This window comes from Bos taurus, chromosome 4 (genome assembly GCF_002263795.3).
Source record: "Bos taurus isolate L1 Dominette 01449 registration number 42190680 breed Hereford chromosome 4, ARS-UCD2.0, whole genome shotgun sequence".
NCBI lineage: Eukaryota > Metazoa > Chordata > Mammalia > Artiodactyla > Bovidae > Bos > Bos taurus.
Window position 1 is genome coordinate 11,813,185 of NC_037331.1, and position 21,964 is coordinate 11,835,148.

The window sequence follows — 21,964 nt, forward strand, 5'->3', positions numbered from 1 at the left end:
AGTATTTCAGATACTTGAAGAATGTTGATGGTGCTAGGAGAATTTGAGGAGAGATACTCCTCTGCTGTTGAGCTGTATTGTGTATTTTTTTTCATTTGACTTAACATCAGTACTTTACATCTTATTCCCACAAAGTAAGTGGATCATTTGCCCAACATTGTCCTCTTCTTTAAATTCAGCATTTGTTCTTTGCCAGTCTCATTTTCATCCTCTCCCATGGTTCCAAAGAAGTCTTGTTTCTCGGACAAGCAGAAAAATTAAATTGTACCTATTTTGTATATGTGAGATGTTTAAATAAATTGTGAAAAAAATGAAATAAAGCATGTTTGGTTTTCCAAAGAAAATATTGAGTAGAATTCCTTGCTTCAGTGCTCTTCTCAATATAAATATAGATTATAGCAGCTCCACCAGCCATAATACCAAGTATTTCTCATTAGATAGAAAATCTGCAAAAAGGGCAGTTTGGTATGGTAGAAAGAGCAGAGAACAAGGACCCTGGGGATCTGAGCTCCAATTCTGGCTCAGCATCTTCCAGCTAACTGACCTTGGACATTTCACCTTCCTGAGTTTCGCTATTTATCTATAGTATAGGGAAGATTCCTTCTCTGAACTAACATTTGCCCTACTCAAAATACATAATACTTAAGCAACATGGCAGAGGTTGACCCACGTTTATGCTAAGTAGAGGTCCATAGAACCTTTTGGTTTATTATCCATTAAGCACTTTGAAACAGTGGCTGCAAGTTGGTCTATGCACAATTAATACTATTAACTAAAACCGTTTCAAATATTCAGTGAAAAACGCCACACACTTGCATCTGCTGCAGCTGAGTACAGTGCCTGTTAAGAGGCAACGTGTGTGCTGTCAGTCAGCACAGACTCTTGTGGATAATAGTACTGTGAACACCCACCTGCCAAATCAAGTTCGTTCTCCTCCCCTGCACCTTTCAACGACATCTTTAACACACTTAAACATAGTACGTGTCAAGGAAAATGTTCAGATTCATTTAGGACTTATTTCCTGTTGCAGAACATAATTGCGATTGTAATATTTGCCTCCTGCTATAAAATCATCGAGATTGATCCACGATACTGGATGCTTGGGGCTAATGCACTGGGACGACCCAGAGGGATGGTATGGGGAGGGAGGAGGGAGGAGGGTTCAGGATGGGGAACACATGTATACCTGTGGTGGATTCATTTTGATATTTGTCAAAACTAATACAATTATGTAAAGTTTAAAAATAAAATAAAATTTAAAAAAAAAATTAAAAAAAAAAAAAAAAAAGCAAAAGACTGAACATGATAAAAATCTAAAATTAACTCTGGAAAGTTAGCAAGGTCTACTAACCAAATGATAAGTTCAAATTATGGTCCCTCTACCACCAAAATCAGATCCCTGGGATGCTTATTGAAATGCAGATTCCCAATCCTCAGCCACCAAATTAAGACTTAGTAAGGAATTAGTATTCTTTTAAGCACCTTGAAAACTTCTGACAGCGCACCAATTGGGATACCATTGGATAAAGTGATTTCAAACAATCCTTTGTAGCTTTAACATTTTATGTCTGGCAAGAAAGAATCAATACCCTTGACCAAGTAACATAAAGAAAAACTGAACCTTTGGGATCATAGTATGAGTACTCCCCACAAATTGCTAATTGAAATAACAAAGGTAAATTTATGTAATAACCAGTTAGAAATCTCTGGATTAAAAATATGCTATGCTCAGGCTTGCAGTATAAGAAACAACCATAAAGATAGCATAAAGAAGGGAGAAAGAAGCAGGAATAAAACCAACATTTATTGACTACCAACTATGAGCCTAAACTACGCTATATGATAATGACTGGTCAAACTATATCCAAATAGGGAGATTTCCTAATGACTTAATAGTCATTTACTCATCTATCTGTGACTAGTATAGTGAAATAGTTAAATAATGGTAAACCTGATAGATAACAATAAGGAAACAAATGATGGCGTATCTAATAAATACCAATGAGGAAAAAATGATATATCTAACACATAATAATGAGAAAACAGTGAAATAAAATTTTATATCCCAGTAACATTTATGAGGATAATTAAAAGTAAAAAGATAATAGAATGTCACAGTCTTTAAAATATATTCAGGTACACTGTCATTAAAAATATTTTAAATGCATATAAAAATACTAAGAGTAGGGATATTCATGTATTAACAATAGAAATGATTTTATTTATAAATTATCCAAATTTTCTGCAATGTAGTTATATTACTTTTGTCATTTATAACAAATTTAAAATATCATGAAAAGAAATACACAGTCACAAGTGAAAACAATCCTGGTTGAGGAGTGACCAACCCCAGGGGAAGGGTGGTCATCCTCCCCCTCACCCCCACCTTCTGATAAAGAAGGAAAATCCTGACCTACAGTGTCATTATTCATCACATCCCAGCTACTCTGGGGGACACTGGGGAGAGGAGTACAAAGCCATACCGCAGCAGCGTCCTCAGGGATCTCGCAGTTCAGTTGCAGAGAGAGAATAAAATAACGTGTATACACAATTTTAAATGAAGTGTCCTCCAACAGTAGCAGAGGACTCCATTAATTAATGAGATGAAGTGTCAAGAAACTGACCCTAGCCTCATGCAACAACAGTGATCCTGGGACTGGCTGGCTAGCTCTTGCCAGAGATCTCACTTCACCTTCTAGCCTCTGCCTAGCTAAACATTTCTTCTCTGGAGGCCACACAGTAGAACAGTCTGGTACTTACCAAGCCAGAAGGTCCACTGTTTCTGTTCCCAGTGCTGGGCAATGACCTGAAGGCTTGGCCCTTGGACGGTAGATCCCCTCTTTAAAGGCTAATCACCAGACTCCAGGGACCCTCCTCACAACATCTCCTGACCTTTGGTCATACAAAGGTCAGCCGCCTCGAATTTGTGCTGGTATGAGAGGAAAGAAGATGGCACAGGAGAGAGTGAAGGAGCTAGGTAGCTAAGAAGAGGGAAAGAGATATTAATCAAGTCTGGTAAAAAGTGTCATTTAAAATTCTAAAATCAATACAGCTAATACACGGGCAAAAAGCAGAGACACCTGAGCAATGCTGAACACATCTATATCTTTAATGCCCAAAGACTTTTTTAACCTATTCCACTTAATATCACTGAAAAGGAAGTTCAGAAATTGAATTATATATAAGGAAAGTTGGAAATGTCATTTGGGGTCAGAACTATGATCCATCTAGTTGAGTGCTTTGCCTTTGACAGTGGCACCTGGGGAAATTTGGGAGAAAAGTGGTTGGCACTTCCCATGAAGCCAGCCTCAAAACCCCCATTTAATAACCCATTGTAAATCTTCTTTGTACATAGATGTATCTAAACCCTTGAAGAGCCCTCTATCCGTTTTGAAATATGTTGGTATTACAGTACCAAAAGGAGAGAGCTAATGCTGAATTGTGAGCTCAGCTTCCTGGCCCTCTGATCAAGCAACTAAAATAGGCTTTGTGTGCCTATGCCTGGATCAGCCAGGGGGCCAACAACTCAGTGTCCTCAGGGAGCACCAGTAACACAGCAAGGGGGCCACAGGCAGCCCAAATGACTGGCTTATCCCCACAGTTCAGTCAAACGAGCACGTAATTTGTGGTCAGCAGCCAAGGTCATGAGCACCAGCTCCACTACTGACTAGCCAAGGGCCCTTGGGAGAGTCTCTAAAGTTTTCTGAGAACTTGGTTAACGAATCTCTGCTCTCAGAGATTTCCATGAGCACACCTACTCTGCCTGTCTCACAGGACCACTGGGAGAAGCAAAGGGGGCAAGTGTGAAACTGCTTAATGAAGTGTAGACAAACGGTACTTGTCACGTTAGGTTCAAAACTTCCAGTCACTTGCAGTCACCTCTTGATTTAAGGTCCTATCCGTGGCCCTCCAATTTAGGGGGAGCAGGGATTAGAATTTAAATTTAGTTAGCACCATTCTCTAAATTGGTAGTCAATCAATTTTGAGTTGTGCCTTCCTATCGGTAAAAATGTAAGTTCTTACAATTAATTTTGTTAGCCTCTTTATATACTAATGTTATATATATACTATAACATTATGTGTACTAATATATTATGTGCAATATAAAACCTAAATGGAAAAAAATTTTAGAGAAAAAATAAAAACAAAGAGAAAACTCCACACTTCTCTGGATCATTTGGCACATCCCTTGGTGTGCACCACCTGTCCACTCCACATCTCTGAGACCATTGTTCTAAACAAGGATTTGTGGTAGGCTCCAGGGGAGGGCAGAATATGAATAAATTCCTTGAAACAGAGGGCTAAATTTTGTGCACATATGCATATTTATTGGAAAAGGGTCCACACCTTTCTTCAGCTACTCCAAGGGGTCTAAGACCAAAAATGATGTCATAAACCACCAACCAGAAGAAATACTACTCACTTCATTAAACTTGGACTTTTCTGAACTATGACTCTCATATCTCATCTTGGGTCTCATACTCAACATGCTGCTTCTCCTATCCTAAGACCCAAGAGAACAAACCAATGGCCCAAATTAAAATGGAGGTTTGTCATTCACTCTTCCACTTTCCTCCTATAGACCCTCTAGCCTATGTTCAACAAGTCTCAGCATATGCTTTATGACCTACCTTATACTCTGCAACATCAGAATACACCAGTCACAAAACCTCTTCAAATGAGAACAAAGTCAATCATGGAGAACAATTAATGAGCTATTCTCTTTATGTAAAATATGCAGATGCTGGTTATATATATTTTTTTAAAAAAAAGAAGTTTTAACCTAAAAGGGAGTAAAACCTGGCCACTGTTAGAGATTGTAAAGACAATAATAGGAACATGATTTTCAGGGACCCTCAAGTCATTTCATAGAACCAAATATCTCTTCTTCATCTGGCTGTCCTCAAGCAGATATATTATTCTGAGTCCAAGGTATAAGAATAATCTTGGACAGAATTAGCAATCCTAATGGATTCTAGAAAGATATCTTTAAAACTGCAATTCACTACATATTTATAGATGTTCTCTACTACTGAACATACACATGAAATGTATTTTTCTACTAAAGTAAATTTTTTTTTTCTGCTGCAGCATTGATGTTGGTGTCCAATGACTTAATTATCCATAAACAGCATGGAAGAAAATGAAATTAATTTTTTTCATGGAACCTGTTAATGCCAGGCAGGATAAGAACACTTAATTCACACCACTGTGCTAAGTGGATTGCCTTTCTCTCCCTACAGGATGTCACTTCAAGTTCGCTGCTCCCCCTGCTGATGGGATAACAGAACATCCCAGCCTTTTAACACTGCCATATGGACATCATCAGAGAATGAACACTCAGATTTGGGAGAAAATAGAACAACTTCCTGTACTTATTTCCTGCCTGCCCCAGACACATAGCCTTCTCTCCAGATGGTGGAGAGACAGTGTCCATAGGGGTCTACCTTTATGTCCTTAATGCTCTCTTTTCCTTCTTCCCCTCTATCTTAAAGAGATGGGAATACCAGACCACCTTACCTGCCTCCTGAGAAATCTGTCTGCAAGTCAAGAAGCAACAGTTAGAACTAGACATGGAACGATGGACTAGTTCAAAACTGGGAAAGGAGTATGTCAAGGCTATATATTGTTACCCTGTTTATTTAGCTTATATGCAGAGTACATCATGCAAAATGCCGGGCTGGATGAAGCACAAGCTGGAATCAAGATCGCTGGGAGAAATATCAATAACTTCAGATATGTAGATGATGCCTCCCTAATGGCAGAAAATGAAGAGGATCTAAAGAGCCTCCTGATGAAGGTAAAAGAGGAGAGTGAAAAAGCTGGCATAAAATTCAATTTACCCTTCTAATCTATCCTTAATCTCTCTCCCATGGAGCTAATAAGTGGAAATCCCAAGGAGACAAACATAAAGTTCAAAAGGAGAATGGTCTTTTAGGTAAGCAGAGCTGTCCCATGCTAGAAATTCTGCCCCCCCAATACAGTGAGTAACCCTTCAGGATTTAAGCAAGAGGGTTTAAAGATTATATGGACAGAGAGAAGATGGTGTGAGAGAAAGAACAGGGGCTTCGTAAGCAGAGCTGTCTGGATTTAAATCCTGTTTCCACCATTTCCATAAAACGGTGATAATGATGATACCACCCATTGGACTGTTAGGGTTGGAAATACGAATGCAGAGCAGCTTGTAAGGTTGGTGTAGAGCAAGTTCCCAGCAACCACTGTTATCATTATCCTACAAGGCTGGATCTTCTCTGAAAGCCCTTAACTGCACTGCTAACAAAAGCAATCACCTTTCTACAGGTACCATCTTCTGTGACAGCAACAGCCTAAAACAACAGCACCAGTGCACTTTAATTTTTTCTACCACAAATGGATTCCAGCAAACTTCCAAACCCTCGCAATTTTGGTGAATACCACTCCACAATCCAACTTTAAGAAGTACTTTTATTAAAAGCTTGGAAATCTTTTCAATTTTTTACAACAAAAAACAATAATGATTCCACGTTGACAGTTTAAAAAAAGAACATTTCTGACAAATAGAACAAATTTGCACTTAACTGGTCTCTGCCCTATGCCATTAGGAGCTTCCAACTTTGGAGAGAAAGTTTCTGAGCATAGAAATGGTCCTTTTGCTTACTTGGAAGCCAGTTTTTCTATACAAATGGGCTATAATTCATACATTTTGAATAATCTAGACTTCTGATACTTAATTTTCACAATTTGATTTTTTAAAATTTTGTCTCTGGCACTAGTAATCCTATCTCAAGAGTTATCAGTACAAGAAATGATCGTAATTATTAAATTCATGTCCTCTGGGAAATTTCTTGTCCTGTATAAATTTATTCAAGGGTTTTAAACATCATTAAATCACCTATTATTGCCAGTGCTTTGAATGTCTATATGAGTAATATCATAAGTAGATCCACTTCAAAGAAACATAGAAGAAGCTTTGATTAGAGTTATTTCCAACATGGTTTTTCTATTACTGATTATCAGTCTCCTTTCCTTTGTAATACAGAAGTCTAAAATAATTTCAAGAACTTTATCAATGTAGCGAAAGTTTCCATCTACCACTTTGTTCATTACGATATGCTCCTAATTTAAAAAAAAAATTGTTAAAAACCTTCTTCAGATAACATCTAGAAAATTGCCCATTTAACCATTTTTCTAGATTTTTCACAACAAATATTTACCTTGGGCATGTTATTAAAATACAGTGAACTTACGGTCAATTTGAAGCACCATATGTTTTCTTAGCTTTTTCTTCAACTAAAATAATACAATAAACACTCACCTTGCCATCATAAATTATAAAAAGAGCTGTGCTGTTCTTCTCTCAAGCTTAGGAAGACTATCTATCAAAACAGAGGACAAAGCCCACTAAATCCTTTGAACCTCTGAAGAGAGAAAGACAAATCAATGCCAAAAATGATGTGCCTTCTCACCAATACACAAATTAAACTCTGTATTTTGTAAGATTTATAGGGTAACTGAGCTCTTTTTATTATCATTTTTGCTAGGTATCTGTCAAGTGAGTCTAATTTAGCAAAACAAATTAATATGTTGGGGAAAATCTCTAGTCTCCATTCTCAGTTGGTAAAAAAAAACCATGCAGACAGTTTAGTCACCCTACACCACTCATATTATGATTTAATTGGTCTGAAATATTGTTTTAAAACTCCCTCAGTGATTGTAATATGCAATGAGTCTCCAGAAAATTTGTACTAAAGTCACAGTAAAATCACTGGTAAAGTTGGAAGTGCTTTTTTCTAGAAAGAAAGTGTGCAATGCTCCTCCAAGTTTTTCCAGACCCCACATAATAACTCCCTAATCAGAACTGCTGGGGATGGAGCCAAGGGATCTGTATTTTCAGTGAGTAGTGAGGTGATTCTCATGTCCTCTCAAAGTTCGGGAACCACTGGTTTATTGCTCTCATCGTATTATTGACGTATTCTTAGATGATTCTGTTCCCCTTTCCCCAGAATGTTTAGGACTACAGCTTTAAAATCATGGGCTCTTTAAGCTGCTTTAAATGAGAACATGTAATGGCTCATTGAACACACGAGCAATTAATTTGGGAACAGTTGCAATATTACAAATGTGATTACTTATTGCAAACCCAATTAATCTGGTTGGGAGGAATGTTAATTACAAAGGAGTTTGGAAATTAGCATGAGTGCATGACTAAATGCCTATATCTCGACCTTATTGTATTGTCTGTCTGCTAATTTATTTTAAAAATACTTCTACAGGAGGGCTCATGTATATATATGCATATATGTAATAAGGTAACATTACCCCACATTCCAGGCCCAAATAAATAATCTTGGAATTACCCTAACTATGAAAATTCACAGTTGGAGAGGTGGCTACTCTGGTATTTCAAACAGCATTATTGAAATCTACACCAGAATATATATATTAATTAGCATGAAAGATGTTAAAAATAAATTTTCATAGTTGACATAATGGCTTGATATTTTGACTAATAAATATTTAATATTAACAAAATTTGGGCTAAACCTTGCTCTGCTTATTGCATACCACTTGACAACAAGATTGATAAGAAAAGACATATAGTCCAATCTATTTTCAACCACCAAACACTACCTATACTTACTCCAAACTCTTGAATCACTAAATTGGCTTAGATCAGTCCCCAAAATTGAGAAACATCAGGAGATGACCAAGAAAATGACAAAAATAAAGCAAAAATATATTTGATTAAAAACTAGAATAAAACAATGACTAGCATAAAACAATAAATGTATTTTTCTATGAGCAGTGGAATATCAATCAAAACAAATTCAGATACAGAAGAAAGCAATCAGGAGGTTTCCAAAGCTGCCAAAAAATTCTCTCCTAATTTGGGAACAACAAAGTTTTACTAGGTCTGTGCGCTTTTTTCGGTCCCTCCCCCTTGGGCGTAATTGAAAAGATAGAGGCAGAGTCTTAGCCAAGCTGGGCCATTCCACTCCTCTCCTCTGAGAATTTAAAACTTGGAGTGGAGAATGACAGAGACTGAGAGCCACTGAAGTTGAGGCATCCTAATGACAATACTCCAGAGACCACAATGAACTTCTGTTGATGAGGTGCCAGAATAGCACTAGCTAGGGGTTGTTCTTTGAATTATGAAATAATCCAGTGTCCTTCTACTAACTTTCTTTTTTAAGTTAGAGAAAATTGGTTTCTGTTAAATAAAACAAGCGAAAAAAAAATACAGTTTTGGTAAATACACCTACTTAAAAGAATATACTAAAAATGGGAAAATACAGGACAATTTCAGAATAAGTAGATACTTAGAGTTAACAGAAATAAGAACCAACATTTGAACTGTTTTATAAAGTATCCAGAGAAAGAATATTGTTGGAACACAATTCTCTATGGATTTATAAAATTTCTGTAAAGTGTCTTGCAAGCAGAAGTATGTTAGTCACTCAGGAGTGTCCACCACTTTGCGACCTGATGGACTGTAACCTGCCAGGCTACTCTGTCCATGGCAAGAATCCTGGAGTGGGTTGCCATACACTGACTATCTATGTTTTGGGCTACCTTTTCAAGGATGTTTGTTTAGTAGCCTTGGAAGACAGAGGCAGTGTCTCCCTCCACAGTGGAGGGCAAGCTACTGTCCAGTATAATAAAGATGTTTCCCTACAGGGTAAATGTCAGGCAGGTCTGATTACAATTCACTGTAAAAGATTGGGGTTCCCTGTACTTGGTGTTCCTCATTTGTGACACATTCACGGAGTTGCCCTCAATGCCCCTGTGAGACCTGGGGGCAAGAGGACCAGAAGGAAACAGAAAGCTCATGTGACTTGCCTTGCTGTGAGTAATAAAGTCCTTTTCTGACTTGGAAGTCACGTGTCTTCTGCCAGCATCTATTAAACTGTGGCAAGGTAATATCATAGCTTTAAAGGAGAGGAAAATTTCAGACCCTTCACAATTCTTGACAAACATTTCAGAGATGAATTCATATCATAATGAAGCTGCATCAGTTCTGTATTCCTGTATTTCAAGTTGCCTAGCAACTAGTTGGTCACCACTGATCTGACAATCCGTAGTAATGAAAGAGCACGCTACATAGAAAAGCATGATTGAACTATGTGCTTCTAGGTGACAGATTGCCTGATTCGTCTCTGTATCTCCTTTACCACCTAGCCCAACCCCTGATATAGACAGCGTGCTCAATGATTTTATGTTGAACAAATTGTTAAATGAAAGAATTGTTGACTATTCAAATAACTCTGCTGGGACAAATATAGCATTGTAGGAAATAAGATAGTTTTAAAATCTGTGTTACTTTTCCTCAGAATCATTCTGTTTCTTCAGGGTCACTTAAATGTAAATAATAGAGGTCCATTCAAGGAAGCTTAAGAGACAGGGAGGTGTATAGGGGAATAAGAGCAGGAAAGGTAAACAGCTTTGCTGAAACTGGAGCTGGAACGTGGCTATTTAAGGTGGCTTTAGAGATCTCAGGAGCAGGAATTTGTGACTCTTTTCTCTACAGCTCCACCACTAATCTGATTCATTCATATTCTGCATGTTTGTCCTTTCAGATCTGCTATTAATTGGCAATCTTTTTTTTTTTTAACTTGCTATTCTAGTTCCCTAGGGAGACATTGCAGTGCAGTTCATAAATCCCTTGGCAGCCTATTAACTCATGACCTTTGAGTCGACATCCCATCAGCTCTGATCATTAAAGTCATGTGGTATAACACGTGGCCATCAGAAGCCATGGATGGGGCAATTTTTAAAGAGGGTGAGAGCCTAAAGGCCATGAAAGGCCATTCTGTTTGAATGTATGTTGTCTCCATCCTCACACTCTTCCTATCCCATCTTTCTCTTGATAAATACATGTCTTATTTCACCAGGTTTGAGCATTATTTTTAAATACCAAGTGCTCTTACACATGAGCTTTTATTTTAAAAATGCTTGCACCAAAAACCTTGTGAGAGAGGGGACAAAGAACACAAATTAAAAAATACAAAATGAAAGGTCATTAAACAGACAAAAAACAGTTCAATTCCTCTAACAATTAAAGAAATATGAAGTAAAACTTCACCTGATCTATGGCTAGGCTTCTTTTGAAAATAATGTTTTAGACAAAAGATCAGCCCCATGTATAGTTGGCATGATGTGTGTGTGTGTGTGTGTGTGTGTGTATGTAGTGACATTATATGACTATGACATATAGGCTCATACATAAACGGGTACAAAATTTCTGGAAAGCAGTTGATCAGTATGTATCAAAAGAATTTAAAATGTTTATACTTTTGACAAGTTACTCTTCCTCACCTAGGAATGTATCCTAGGAGATGAATCCTTGATTTTCCTAAAGATTTTTGGATGAGTGTCTACATGAAGAGTTTCCCAAAAAGCTGTGAAACCCTGGTTTTCTACTGCCCAAGTCACAGCAACACACAGCTATCCTCCAATGAAACTGTTTAGAGCAACCTAAGCTTTGAAGGACAGCCATGCCAGTCTGAAGGACAAGCACGTGAATCACAGAAGTCTGAGAAAATGCCAGAGTGTTTGCAGAATTAAGCCAACAGAAAGAACCAGAACACCACAACTCTCAAAAAACGTCACAGCAAATACATTCTGTGAACCGGCTCATGTGACTGAGTGCTAATCTCTCTGAACAGGAGGTGTTGTGGCAAGAAGTCCCCCCAAAATATCAAAGATTGTATTTAAAATATATGTCATATTGCCTCCTCTTCCATTAAAGGCAATCTCCCATTGGTTATTGTGAAGTCACATTCCCCTAGCTTCTATACTTTAAGAGTATGAAATGTTAAAAATTGCCTGAAGGAAAGATACCACAACAGCATCTTGGACAACCATGTGCAAAAATAATGGTTGATCATCACGTCGTATCTTGGGTGCAACAGCTGTCCTAGCCTTACTTAACACCAAGCATTGGAAAGCAATCAAATATCTAAAAAATAGTGGATTGGTTAAAGCAGTTATGTTCTCAAAGAGTACTTAATTATATGAGAAAAAATTCATAACTAGATACAACATGTTGATTACAGTGAAGTTGCATCTCATGCACTGGATTTTAAAATCAGCACATGATTTTAAAAATCTCATATGGCTAAGACTGCCCATGAAAATCTCCAGTTTGGACTCCAAATACCATAACTTCAAGACAGGTTTTCTTTTTAGTATTAGAATAGATAGCTGTTTCTGTGACTGAACATCAAAGCTGTTGGCTTAAGTTTTGACCATATTGTAGGAAAAATATGCATTTTTGCCATTAGAATCATAGTCAGTGTAGCAAGATGCAGAGAACTGAGACACACTGAAGAAACAGCAGATACCTTTCCCCTGTCTCATGCTTATTCCATGTACTCACAAACTAAATGAACAGGAAATTTTAAAAATCTATTTAAATTGTTCTCTCTCACACACACACATGCAGAATAAAATTCACATAAGTTAAAAGTAATGTCTGTCTACATAAATCATTATAAAAGTTCAAGTTTGTTTAAATTTTTTCATTTTACAAACATATGTATAAAAAATCCAGAAAGGATCTATGTAAAAATTTTAATAACCATCACCTTTAATGAGAAATGAGTATTGTCAGGTTTCTTTCCTGTATCCTTCTTAATTTTCCAAAAAAAAAATGTAAGTGAACATTTAATATTTCTATTACCAGAAGAAAACTGATTATTCTAAGTGATATTAAAAAATATAGATGATATCTTTAAAACTAAGCTTTATGACAAATGCTTACCGATATGTAGTTTTTGGTGTGTAATTTCTGTGTCTAGGGAACAAGCATTTGGTTAAACAAACTACTGCTAAACATGACAGAAACACGCGGATACATTTGTAAGGCAGGAATTTCAGTCAACAGAATTCTATTAGGTTACCCCCGTAAAGCAGGGCTATTAGGGACTATTGAACACGAAAACAGCCTCCTTACATTGAACTGGACATGTAAACATACCTGTCAAAGGAAAAGAAAGGTTTTATCTAGACATGGATTATATAAATACACATAGTCTACAGTACATTACCTCAGAAGTGTCCATAAATTCCTACCCTTTATGCATTTCCTTAAAATATCATTAAAATACCTATTACACAATACTTTCTCTCCCTCATTCACAAAAGATGCATTCATGTAATAAAGGAAATTTCTCACTAAAACACATATATCACTCTAGTAAGGCTATTTCAGTGATTGAAAAAAATACATGTCTCATGAGAAGGGTTCAAAAGACAGGTCAATTAAAATAGTTCTTTGATTGCATAAAATTACTGGTGGTTGATCCATTGTGTCAGATGTGAAGTGAATCAAACAGTCAGTTTTAAATTCTTAACATTAAATTGAATTAATAAATTGAGAAAAGACATGGTTCAAGCAGGATTGAAAGGTTTTCTGCTACAACCAGGCTGTTTAGATACATTAGCAACACAGATACTAAGACCGAATATCTCATCAGAAAGCAGTATAGGCTGCAGAAAATTAACAGAGTGCTAGACCCAATCTTGGTGTAGAATTACATGGAAGGGATTAGGAAGTGAGGGGAAGGTAATTAAGTAGAAAGAACAGCCGGAAAGAACTGAAAACCAAAAGATCAGATGGTCTGAGTTTGAGCCCCTCACCATCTGTTGGCAATCATCAAAATTTATTTGATCTTATTGTGTATTTACTTTGTAAAAGGGGGGAAAAAATAAAACCTCATTCTAATAAATGAATAGGTGGGATACAAGGCGAATGCCTATTATAGCAGAGCTCATTATGACAGCAAGCAAAATCATTCCCATTGCAACATAACAAATACAATTAATGTGATTTAATTGTTCCATCTTTGTCCACGTCCCTAACATCAGCATCATAAAAAGGTTCTTATGTTTTCCAGGCTTTTTGTGATTTAGTCGGAGGGCTTTGTCTGTAATTTTACTGTCATTGTTTATTGTATGTCTGTCCATACAATTTGCTCTTGTAAAATTTCTGAATGATTGCATGTATCCATTAGGAAAGTAGCTCAACCAGCCACTTATGTTTCCCCTTTCTAATCAGCACCAGCACCTGTCATTTCAGTACCATTTAAGGATGTTACCATCTACCCAGTTATACAAGGAAGAAAATTCATTCTTTCTTCTGCTTTACCTCTGGCCTCCATATTCACTCAACTACTAAATCCTTCTAAATGTTCTTCCTACATGCTTTATCTTTTAAATATTTTGGTGCTTCCTCTTATCTGTGGTCTGGCCTTTCGTGGTCTTTCACCTTAAAGACTACCTGCCTCTTTTCCTGACTCCCTCAAATCCATTCTCCATCATACAGAGAAAATACAAATCTGACCTTTTAGTTTCCCTTTAAAAGATTTCTATTTTCACAGTTATTTACAGGATAAAGTAAAAAGGCATCTGTGTGGTATATGAAACCCTTAACCACAGATTCGCCTGACAATTTCACCTCTCTAGCTCTTTACTCCCATCTCAGAGTTTATACCCTTCAGCAAAACCAGAGTGAGTAATTTATAAAGCAACTAGTAATAAATAATTAAGCAATTTTTATTATAATCAACTCATGAGATGCCTTGGGGATGAGTATTTTCATTCATTCTTTAGGTCTATGCCATGCGTTACTATTTTAATATTAGCTGGTAGGGCTTCAGAGTGAGACAGCCTTGCAAGTAAGGTGGAACAGACTACACACCCAGCTGTCCCACAGGAGAGTCTGAGCAAAAGATCTCCAAACAGCTCAGCAAGCCTGGCAGATACACTGTTGTACCTCTGGACACATATTAGTGTTACCTGCCAGTCAGGCGGTGTGCAGTTACAGGAGAGCTGTATATTTTCCTTTATTAAAAAATGATTGAGACCGTATTTTCCTTTGTATCAGCTTTCACGTACCTAGCAACACACTTTCAGGATGCCAGATATTTGGAAGCTTTATCAGAAAAGAATGGCTGCATCGAATCAAGAGTTTTATTTTAATTCTGAAGTTGCTTGATGAAAATTCATTGATGTCAGGTGTCTAGGGTTATATTTGCATTGCAGATGGACTATTTAACAGTCCACATAATCAGTAATATTACTGCTGAAGCCAAGTTTGTATTAATGAGATATTTTAATATCTGGGTAAGAAGTTTGCTTCTGAAAAGTCATATCATATTTGCTTGCTTAAGTTTGTTAATCATAAGAAACTACTTTTTTTTTGATGAAATAATAGTTGAATATTTCCACAAAGCAGTCAGCTCCTTGTACATGATGCTAATTTCCTTTTAGGGACTAACCTATCTTGATAAATGGAAATATTCTACTCTACTCCCCCCACCATCCCACTATAGAAAATAATGTACAGATCCAAATCTGTGTAGACTGGTTTAAAATGCTGATTCATTGCAGTGCCAAATGCCAATGAGGGGATATTTTAAATATCTTGGGTATTCTATATATCAATAAATGGATGAAATAAATATTGAGCTAGTAAAAGGTAAACACTGAATGTTTTAGATATTAAATTTTCTTTTTAGAAAGAAAGAACAAGAGTTGTATGTATTCTTTAACAGTTTTATTGAGGTATAATGGTGGTTTAGTCGCTAAATCATGTCTGACTCTTGCAACCCCATGGACTGTAGTCCACCATGTTCCATTGTCTATCAGATTTCCCAAGCAAGATTATTGGAGTGGGTTGCCATTTCCTTCTCCAAGAGATCTTCCCGACCCAGGGATTGGACTCACATCTCTTGCATCTCCTGCATTGCCAGGTGGATTCTTTACCATTGCTCCACCTGGGAAGATCAAAGATTATATATATATATATATATATATATATATATATATATAAATGCACATCTTTGTTTATCAGAAGTAAAATATTTACAAAATGAATGATAAAATAATCACCTCTAACTAGGAATATAATTATACAAATAACCATACAAATAACCACTATTAAACTCTCAAATAATTTTAATTATAGTTATGAATGTACATAGGTACATATAACATATATTTTTATTAAACTAGTAATCAAAGTACATGTATTATTTCACACCCTAATTTTAAAGGAACTTTACTAAGCATTTTATGTATTTGCAATTTTACTGTTTTCAAAAAAATTTTTTAATACAGAATAAATAAAGAAGGAAATTATCACCAATAACTCTGGTAGTATGATAATCACTATTAAAACTCTGAAATAATATCCTTAGGGAGAGATAGATATAAATAAAACTGTGTTATTACTTAAACCCTATTTGTAATCTAAATTCTAGATGAGTGTTTTTCCATATTATTAAATATATTTTAAGGAATAATTTAAACAGCAGTAGAGTTTTATAATATGGAGTACTTTTGTCTGTATCATCTTTCATCTACCAAGCAACACACTTTCAACATGTCAGATATTTGAAAGCTTTATCAGAAAAGGAAAACATTTATCAGAAAACACTAAGTATAATAACATTTTTTAAATCTTGGCCAATTTTATAGTTAAATTTTTCAGTTTTCAAAACATATGTAATCCTTTGATTAGTAATGAGGTTAATATTCTTTTCAAATGCTCACAGGCCTTTTTTTAAAAGTCTTATTTCACTTGTCAGTTCTATAAGCTCTAAATATTTTTCCTAAATATTTTATCATTTGTTTTTCTGGTGATACTTATACACAGACATTTTCAACATTCTCCTTTATAATTTTTCCTTTGTTTTTTGCTTAGCCTAAATATTAATTTATATTTTTTAATTTATTTCATTGCATATTTTTAATTTTTCACATCTGGATTATATTCGGTAAATGATGTGAGGTACCCTTGCACATGAATTTGAAATGGCATCTTTATCACATAATAAATTCTTATGTATGCATTTGAATTTAAAATTTGTGCTAGTGGAGTGATGAAAGCTGCAGTTCAACCTCCAGGCTTTTGTTCCTTTTGTATCTTTTTAGTTAAACGTGGCATTGATTTAGGGTGGCGCTTTTTTTTTTTAAACACTCTATCAAGTGCCCTTGTGAAACTTACATTTAGATTTATGTACACTAGCATATAGCTATTTTTCTTCTTCAGATTTATATTTTTCTTTTAAAGCAATATAAGGTTTGCATAGGGGGAGAAAATATAACTCCATACAAATGTAAAGAAGCAACAAAATTTATTTTATTCCCTCAATCTTAGTAGTCAACAGCAACCACTGATAACGCTTAGGCATATTCTGAGTTTTTTTTTTTTTTTTTCTCTTCTCCCTTTCGTAGGGGCCACAAGAGATATAAATAAAGATTTTTAAATGGTTGCAAATGATAGAGTTTTTAATTTTTTCCAGTAGATCTTTAAAGTGTTCCAGAATAATAAAAATCTTTATTCTTCTAGAAAAGTTTAAAATATATATTTTTAAACCTAAACATATAAATTCATACTCCAGAAACAGAAAACAAATATGTTTTCCTAAATTACTCATTAAAATGGAAATTCTCTATTTTCACCAGCGGGTGGCAATCTCAACATATACACAATTTAGTATTTTCAACAGAACTGTTTCATGCAAAAGGAAAAACTACTTAAAATGTCTGACAACCCTAACTCCAGCAGCTGTTTGTTGCCCTTTAGTTGTTGTGATTAAAAAAACAAAATGAGAAAACTGCAGGAATAATCACAAGTGAGAACGTTACACAACATGGAACAAAATTACCTTAGCTTAATGTCAGCTCAGTGAATAAAAGCGATGTGTTAAAATATTATTCCTCGTGTGCTTCCAAAGAATACAGTGTTTTAAATATTTGATATTTCCAGGCAGGACTAAGAGTTTACATCTAACAAATATCCTACAATTACATGAGTTACAACTATTGCTAAAAAACAAGACAAAATGAAAAATAATGGAGAATATAATTGTGATGGGAAAACAGCAAGTTTGAATTGTTAGCAAAACATCCAAAACAGAGCTGAGCCACCATCATAGTCACAGTCAGTCAGGACAGTAGAAAGCTTGCAGGGCCAAGAAAACTGGGGGGAAATGCTTGCCAACAACAGTCTGAAATGGCACCTATCTCTGATCTTATTTTATTTTATTTTATTTTAATTTTATTTTTAAACTTTACATAATTGTATTAGTTTTGCCAAATATAAAAATGAGTCTGCCACAGGTATACATGTGTTCCCCATCCTGAACCCTCCTCCCTTAAACCAAAATGAACAGAAAATCAAAGTAATTGCTTTCTACGTGCAAAATTCAGTAATGCCCAACGTCAGATCATGAGAAAAAGCAGTTTGGGGTGCTTTCATGGACAGTTTTGATCCACGTATTTATACACTCAGTCTCCAAACCAAATATAGTATAAATGTGGCAGTTTTTTATTTTATGGAAAAACCACGGTCTTTCCCACTGGTAAGTTAAAGTAATTTGAATTTTAAAAATCACTTGAGAGATAGCCAGAGTGAATCCTCAACGTCCAGGGCAGTCTAAAATTGAGGGCAGGGTTAGCAGTACAGCTGTAGAGTTGGTCTTCAAACCAAGTTCATGCTCCAGACGGGGCCCCTTGTCTCTCTACAGTTAGTTCCCATTTCCTGCTTGTTTCTATTCCACTGCTAAAGCCTAGTAAGCCTGGGGGAAAGGGCAGAGAGTTTGACTCAGGATTTAGCAACACTGAAGCCCTCTGGCAAACTGGTCGGCACTCTCAAGAAGCTCATAAAAACTTAGGAACCTCGAGGGAGAACTCTTTGAGGGGGAAAAAATGGCAAGGACGGTAAAACTGACTTAGGAAAAAAGCCACAGGAGCTGCGAGAGTAAGGGCTTCGAAAATGGGTAACTCTTGATGGTAACTAACCCCAGACCAGCCTCGGGAGCTCAAGGATTAAAACTTGACTATGAACAGAAATCTAAAAAGAGCAAAGCTCTCCAATAGTGCCTAACATCAAAGAAAAATTCTTACCTGCTGTACCACCCAGTCCTCGCCACAATTTCTCACAATGCGTAAGGTTTCCAGACTCTTCTATACTTACTTTCTGTTATCTGTGTCATTCTCAGGGTGCAGGTTCCCATAATTAAGCCAGATATTCTAGTAATGAGGAAGAAAGCAGGGCTTCCATAAGCTAGACACGTCTTCTTCGTGAACAGGGTGCCACATTCCTTTAGCTTTTTTACTATTGACCTTGTTGTTGTTCGGTCACTAAGTCATGTCCGACTCTTTGCAACCCCATGGAATGCAGCACACCAGACCTCCCTGTCCCTCACTCTCTCTCAGAGTTTGCCCAAGTTCATGTCCATTGACTCAGTGATGCCATCCAACCATCCCATCCTCATCTAGGATTGACCCAGAGCTGCAAGTAAATATTTGTCAGAGATTAGTTTAACCTGAGCAGCACCACTAGGCAATCTGCTATCTTGAACACTGTGAGCCATGTTCAGCAATCTAAGGGGGATTAAAACCACTCACTAGATGGTGATGGATGAATTAATGCATGATCAAGTGCCAAAACGAGCACTGCAGATTCCAAGACCTTTAGTATTTCAGAGTCAAGGAGTAGTTGCGGCAGACAGGACTTAACAGCTAACATTTGTTGAGTATTCATTTAGTGCCAGACTCTGTTCTGTGTCCTTTAGTAGCATGATTTCATTTAATCCTCATATCAACCCTATGAGTTAAATACTATTATTATCTCCATTTTACAAGCAAGGAAACTAAGGCCTGGAGACGTTAAAGAATTTATCCAAAAGTACACAGTGGTAATTGGGAAGACCTGGTTCTTAAACCTAGATAACCTGACTCCATTCTGCTGAACATTCTCCCTACAAAATGGTGGTATCTCTGGTTTTACAGTCATGCCCAAAAAAATCAGAGGTGTCTCATTTAGCTTAGTTCATGGTGACTGCTTTCTGATCTTCAGGGACTTACACTTCTAGGCTCCCTTTTTAATGTGAAACCAGGCAAACTGGCTGTAATGAAACAGTCTGAAGCTTTGTCACATCTGAGTCCGCTGCATTCATGAGGATCTAGCCCATGCCGATGGGTTAGGGCTCTGAAAATGAGCAGCGAAAGCATCAAAATAACCCATAATAGAAGATTTATGAAGAGCACTGATATTATGATTTGAGGATAGTTACACAGATAATTCAAACTATTTACATCTTTTTCACTCAAACAACAAGCAAGGCAGAATGCAAATTATGTGCAAGGCCCTGCAATAGACATTATGGGTATTCACTGCAGGGTTTGGAAAACCTCTGCACCTCTTCAGAAACAAGTGTACTTAATATTTTTTATTACAACTTAAGGTTTTAATTCTAAGCACTCTCATCTTAGTAGGTAAGTTGAGTGTGGAAAGTACTACATACCAATAAGGGGAAATACACCAAAAGGAAACCCCCCCAAAAAGAAAAATTAGTTGAGAATACTTATATTAAATAAACGCCAATAACTCTAGACCTACTGTGATCATATTCACAGCTGCAAGAGGACAGTGCTACAAATACTAATGAAGTAGAAAGAATTCCTTCTACAGTAATAAAATATTTAGTCTTTTTAATACTGTTCCTGGGGGAACAAAACCAAATAATTTTGTCAACAAACACAAATGATCTCTATTAGAGTAATGAAAAGTGGAAAAAAACTATCAGGAAAAGGTGGGGTTTTATGTCCTTTGTTAAATAACTTAAACATTTATCTAGATAAGTATCATATTTAAGGAGCCAAAGTCACCCTCAAAGGGAACCAGCTGGCCATGAAATACAATCTCTTTAGCTGGATGGAAGATAAGGATAAACAAAGTTCAGTCCTTCGTGCAGAACATGGAGTGAAGATAGAAAGCACATTGCCCTGGGATTTGTCCGGAGCAGGTGTCAGCAGCCTCTGTGAGATGGCTGCCAAGCCTTTATTTATTCACTTCTCATGAACTGGAAGAGGGAAGGGCTCTAGTATCTTTAGGTCTCTCTCTCTCTCTTTCTCTCTCTCTCTCTCTCTCTCACACACACACACACACACATGCCCAGGATGCACTTGGAGACAGCTAAGTTAATCTAGAAGCAGAAACACTGAAAAAAGCACCTGCTTTACGTTTTCTGCTCCACCAAAAATGTGGGGATAGGACATTTCCCCTCACTCTCAAAGAATCCCTGTTCCCACAATTCCAGTTACTGCTCCTAGGGCTTCTCTAGAGCCTTCAAGAATTTCCTTCCATACTACAAATAGCTTTAAGACAGACCACACCTTACATTCATCATTGCAAAAGCCTTTGTGAAGCTGAAAGACAGATAACGTTCAAGCACAGTTATGACATTATGACCCAAGCGGAGAACAATTCACTTCTATGTGTTTATCTGGTCCCACTGGTGTGGATCCAGGAGGCAGAAAGGGTAACCCTGTCGCTGGTTAAGAGGGGGAGTAGCTGCTTATTTTCTCGCTGTTCTATTTTTATCTGTGTTAAGATCTCAGAGGAAGGTGTAATAAATCAGTCTTGAGGCTAGAATTCCATACTACAATCATATTTTACATATATTTATACTACTGGGTGAGTTAGTAAACAAGAAAAATTGAGTTCTGACCAGAACCTAGAGCACTGTATCTGGGATTTATGGGAACAGCAAACACAGTTTGGTTTACCCCTAGGTTGCTAGCAAACAGATTTTTTTTTTTTTAACCACTATTTACCTATACACTAGAGCCAAGTGGAGCAATGCAATTAAAGTGTTCCAGGTCCTCATAATAAATAAAAAGAGCCTTAAGGTATACTTGGATAATTTAATAAAACATTTACTTTTTCTAATTTACTCCTATATATTTCTATTTCTTTCTTTCTTCTGTTTAGTTTAATTCTAAATAAATTTTAAATAAGTAAATTAGTCTATATATAAGAACAGAAATAATATGTAAGACTGATGACAGAGCACTAATTAGAGACCTTTAAAAACCTTTATAATTTAATAAATTGTAATCAAATAGAAACTCACAGCCACCTTTACTTACTACAATTGGGAGTTTTTTGCCTATTTATCTATTTTCTCTG